This window comes from Otolemur garnettii, unplaced genomic scaffold, assembly GCF_000181295.1.
Source record: "Otolemur garnettii isolate 467f Iridium unplaced genomic scaffold, OtoGar3 scaffold00013, whole genome shotgun sequence".
Classification (NCBI taxonomy): domain Eukaryota; kingdom Metazoa; phylum Chordata; class Mammalia; order Primates; family Galagidae; genus Otolemur; species Otolemur garnettii.
Window position 1 is genome coordinate 32,042,943 of NW_003852408.1, and position 6,000 is coordinate 32,048,942.

Genomic DNA, 6,000 nt, shown 5'->3' on the forward strand with positions numbered 1-6,000 from the left:
AGCATGGAAAACAATCATTTTACAAATGATGCCTGAATTCATGGACTCACCTTAGTTCCTTTGCTGCTGAGAGAGACACACCCTCTGTGTTTCCTACACAGCAATTTTTGCCCTACCACTCTACTTCAGAAATATAAAAAGTATTCCACAGAAATCTCCAAAGTAAGCATGGCTTTTTATATACATATGTCAATACAGGCTTTGTTTAGAACAAGTGATGGAAAGACATTTTATGTTGCCATCGTGTCTTATTTTAAAGAAAGAAAATGAAAAGCACATAGAAACCACATATCATAATCAGTTCAGAATATTCTATAGAATTAACATTAGATACCAACTGAGTACTTTCTTAGAAAATATGATTTTTTGACAGTTATTAAAAATATCTGACAACACAAAGGATATCATTTCCTTTTTTTCCTAAGCATAAGTAAAATACAATAAAGAGAGAGTTTTGCTCAAAACCTTTTAAGAAAATGAAATATTATGCTGATGTGTCTTATAGTTGAAAAATATTGGCATGTATTATCTTTGATTTCTAGTTTGTGATCAGGAGGGGAGAAACTCAAATTTGTGTAGTTCTGCCCAGGCAGAGTGTAGGAAGTTTGCAATTTGAGGGTGAAGTAGAATTGTTTGTTTGTTTGTTTGTTTGTTTTTGCAAACATTCTCAGTTTTGAAGCGTCCTACAATTGAATAGGTCTTGCAATAGAATCAATTCCTGGAAAGGTTTTTTTAATGACTTGTTTTATTGGTCTTCTTTTATTATTGATGTAAGAGACCCAAACCCCAAATTTAGGTTCAACGATGTTCAATTGTCACTACTTATATTGTAACGGCTCTGCACAAAAGGCTCATAAAGTAAAGTGTATTTCTTGTACAACGCTTAGTCAGCCACCCTTTCAGTAGTTATCAGGACATTTTTTTCTTTTTCTTTTCCCCATTAGCACAATGATCCTGTCTTTAACACATTGAGAGTGATAAAATTGGTCATTAAGCAACGTTTAGTTTTTTGACATAGAAATCTCCTCTCCTACCTACACACCTTTGGCTTTCCCCACCCCCCAACATTCTTTGGTCAGCTTGACTGAAATATCCATTAAGGATTGTTGAAGCACAATGTAGTATTTCCAATAAACATTGTGATTAGAATTTGTGCCTGGTTGAGATAAATTTAATGTGCATTATTTAAGCATCTAGCGTTTAAATAGATGACTATTTACAGAGAGCTTGTTGATCAACGGAGTTTGCTTTTAGAGAGAATTACATGTAAGTGCAGAAACCGACACAGCTTTATATGCATCAGTGGTTGGTTGGAGTCAGCACTTGGGAAGAGTGCTATGTGGCGCTCCCTCCATCTCGTGTTTTTCTTGTTGTTGGGCTTAGCAATTAAATATCCCTTTCCTTTTTCGGTGTCAATGACATTCTTATTTTAGTAAACATGTTTTCTTTCTCATTACAAAAGTAATACCATCCATTATGGGAATTTTGAAGGATCCAGAAAAGTTTAAAGAAGAGAACGAATCCATTACTGTTACCATTCAAAAAAAAAAAATAATAATCTGGCTAAAATTAATGAAATACTATAATTTTCAAGAGAGTTCTTCCTCTCTGAATCATGTTTGTGTTTCATTTGGGGGGGGACGTGTTTGTTTCTTTTACTTAAAAACACTATTTAACTTGTAGCTTTTTATTATATGGAATCAAGCTAACACTTAAGTTCAAATGGCACTGCTGACACTTTCTAGTTCTATTAATTTGAGCAAATTTCTTAAGTTCTTTATGATTCAGTTTCCTGACTCTAAATAGGGGTAAAGGGTCACTATTTTATGAGGTAATTGTAAGGAGCACACGAACTAATACATGTAATTAGAACATTGCCTCACATGTGCCAAGCTCCCCATTGTTAGCTTTGCTGTTGTCATCATATAAGAGTAAAAACAACTATGGCTATAGTTTTATTTCCTACTAGGCAAAAGATATGATTAATCTTTGCACCCAACACTGGTACTATAAAATGAGTTGTCAAATGTCCATTGTTTCCTTCTTCCTTACCCTTGGGCAATTAAAATACTTCCAATTAATATCACTTCCTTGCCAATAGGAATGAAGAATGAAATATTAGTAGAAGTTTTCAGGTGGTATTTCTACGGAAATTCTTCTGTCCCTAGCCATCTTACACTCCTCTGTTTCCTGGAATGTGGGTGTGATGACTAGAGCTCCAGCAGTCTGCTTGTATCATGAGGCAACCTAAAAGGTGTTGGAGCAGAAAGATGGAAGGACCCTCAACTCATGATGACTCTGGAACCACTGCACCAGCTTCGGCTTATCTATTGCTGTATTTCTTCCACATGAGAGGAAAGAAGCCTAAATTTTCATTATTAACATCAAAAGGTACTTTCTAACTGATACATTGAATAAATAATCAATGATGAAGTTTTAAGATCTTTTTCCATGGCCTTTTCTACCTTTTGTTTAATAATATTGTCATTGCTTATAGGCCTTCTATACAGCCTTCCTATTCTTTCTGAACTTCTTATCTATCAATATTGTATTCATTTCTTGTTGTCTCAAATTCCAATAGGAATCGAGGGTGGGAGAATCATTTCTGTCTTATTAGCAACAAGCCATGATACATTTCTTTCCTCAACTACTAGGGATTAAATTAAATATTTTCACAAATACTCTTTGTGACTGTTGTATATTTCCAAAGAATATATGTCCAATCACCACATATATCTTAAAATTTTATGAAAAAATTAGTATGGCCTTTAAATGCAGCTTTGTTTTATTACTGCCATTTGTTTCTTGATCAGTATATTCTCTTATCTTTAGACCAGAAGTTAATTTTTTGTAACTCCACTCATTTATATCAATTTTAAAGGATATTGGCCCGAATGCAGAAGAATGGATTGTGATAATTTTTTTCTATTTTGTTTTGGTAAGTGACTTTAAAGAGTCCATGATCCTCCAAATTCTGTGTTAAGTGTCACTTCACAAAAATATTCAGCTTCCATTAGTTTCTCAAGTCATCTATTTTCGTAATAAATCCCATATCACTGTGTCTGAAGATACATATTAATATTCCTTTTACCCCCATTAGATTGAGACTTCCTCATAGATAGGAGTTTGTAACTTCTTTCTATATTATAGTCCTTAGAGCAGAGCTTAATAAATTTTTTTTGGATGAAGCATGTTTATATCCTCATGCAGGTCTACTACACAGGCAATTAATTGTGTAGCATTACCAAAGGATTCTTTTCTTGGAATAAGACCATTCTGAGAACTCATAAAGGCAGGGCTTTTTGAACTTCCCATCTACAGCAGCACTTCTGTGACCTAGAATCTAACCTCTGTTCCTTTATAATTAATTTATAATTGACAATTTACAGGGCTTGATTGAATTCATTTACTCTATGTCCCTGTCTTTTCTCGGGTGTGTTCCCCAAACATCCTAGTATCCTGCTAGAGTTTCAAACTTTTTTTTTTTTAGACAGAGTCTCACTATGTCACCCTTGGTATAGTGCCGTGATGTCACAGCTCACAGCAACCTCAGACTCCTGGGCTTAAATGATTCTCTTGCCTCAGCCACCCAAGTAGCTGGGACTACAGGTGCCCGCCACAATGCCTGGCTATTTTTTTGGTTGCAGTTGTTGGTTAGCAGGCCCAGGCTGGGCTCAAACCTGCCAACTTCAGTGTATGTGGCCGGCATCCCACTTACTGAGCTACAGGCGCTGAGCCGAGTTTCAAACTTTTTAAAAGAAGACATCTGTTTCACAACAATAATCTTCCATGTACACACAGAGGTGTTGTTTTCTCAGTAGATTTGAGAATTGTTGGCTTTTATCCCTACCTTCTTCCTTACATCTGTCTAGAGATTTTCTAATTTTCTGAACTGGGAAAAATATTATCATCTACATGCCTACCCAGAGTGCAATTACGGATATTAGAAGGTGCACAAAGGTTAACTGCTATTCCTAGAAATCTCAAGAAGATTTGTGGTATTTAGAAATCTTGAAAGTCCTGAGACCAGATTCCTGCACATGGACTTTGCATGAAAGGAAGTAGTTAGGTAGTCGTGTTATTTGTTTAGTTTAAATCAAGGATTTGTTGCATTAACTCTTTGGGATTATATTCTGACATAGCTTGTACTAAGTCTCTGTCTTTCTCACATACATAGACATACACATCTTCATTCATTTCGGCTTTATAGCAATCTGATGAATATATTTTTTTTTTTGTCAGAAAAGCAATACATTTCTTGTGGTACTTAACCAGATCTCAGTATGTGAAATATGTATGCCTTTGGCTTCTTACAATGAAGTTTCATGGTCTTGAAAGTTGACCACTTTTCCTATCTGGGAAGATGCTAGGAAATGGGAGGAACAAACACAAATATACCAATCATTATAGCTATCTGTGGATTCTTGCCAGAATTCTTTATTTTCCCTAAGTTCCTTGCCAGGTAAAGTATTTCTACCATTGTTTGCCATATATGTATATAAAAGAGGAATTTAACATCTAAAGCGTATTGCTTGAATATTCTTTCCTGAGAGAAATGATTCTTTAGTCAACCTATATAACTCTTAAATCACCAGTGTTACTTCTATAAAAAGCATTTTCTATGTAGTTGTTACCTTTAAATAAAATTACCACAAATGAGATTTACAGGTTGTTCACCTTATGTGCCATGGGAAAATGGAGGTCACTTCTTTTCTGATACCTTTTTTTATTCCTTTTTGTAGTTGAAAAAGAAAAAACAAAGAGACTAGAAGAGAATGAAAGGAAATGAGAAAGTAGAGAAGGAGGGAAGGAGAGAAAGAAGGAAAGAAGGAAGGAAAAGAGGAAGGAAAAATATGAAGGAAAGAAGGAAGGGAGGGAGGAAGAAATGAAGGGGGGAGGGAGAGAAGGAAAGAAGAAAGGAAGGAAGGAAAAATAACTAATAAGTATGTGGTGGTTTGGGAAAAACAGGCTTGACTCTCTTAGGAAACCATTGCAATACGCCCTAATGCTACCATTAATAACATTTATCCTCTAGAGGAAGAAACAACAACTCTATTGAGATAAATATTGGCATAGCAAAGGTCTCACTTCTTTTAGTTCCATAGGCAAAACCTACCTTTCTGGTGAGGTGTCCTTGGCTACCTTTTTTTTTTTTTTTTAAAGACAGAGTCTTGGTTCGTTGCCTTGAGTAGAGTGCTGTGGCACCATAGCTCACAGCAACCTCAAACTCTTGGGGGTGAGTGATCCTCTTGCTTCAGCCTCCTGAGTAGCTGGGACTACAGGTGCCCACTGCAACGCTTGGCTATTTTTCAGAGATGAAGTCTCACTCTTGCTCGGGTTGGTTGGTCACAAACTCCTGAGCTCAGGCAATCCATCTAGCTTGGGCTCCTGGAGCTACCTTATTAAAAATTTCAACTCCTTCCCTTTCATTTCATGTACATGGAACTATCAAGCATTCTATCTCACATTGAAGATTTGAGACTTTTACCTGTTATGTTTCCTACATATTTCAGGCTCTTAGAACATTCTGGGATGTCCAATAAATACTTTCTGATAGAATGAACAGTGAATGAATGAATGAATGAAAGAATGAACATTAGGGGTGGTGAAAAAGATAAATATTTTTAAATTTAAAAGTAAATCTATTTCCAATTAATATGAGGGTACAAACAATCAGGTGAAAATGTTTGTTTATATTAGGAAGAATCCCTCTTGTAGTTATGTCTCACACTCAAAAAGATGTGAAAGATCAATGCTTTTTGAAATGACTAGCAGGGATATCAGGATTCATGAAGTTCTACCTGCAATGTTATAATCACCGTGACTCACTGAAACATTTGCATGAGTTTTTATCATTTTTATACTTCACTTGTTGAACCTGGCTATCCTTAACATCAATATTGTCTATGTAGTATATAATAGATTAATTTAGACTCTTGATTTGGGACTCAAATTCTGACCTTCAGGCCTCTCCATTAGTGAAACTGGAAGGATGTGTTT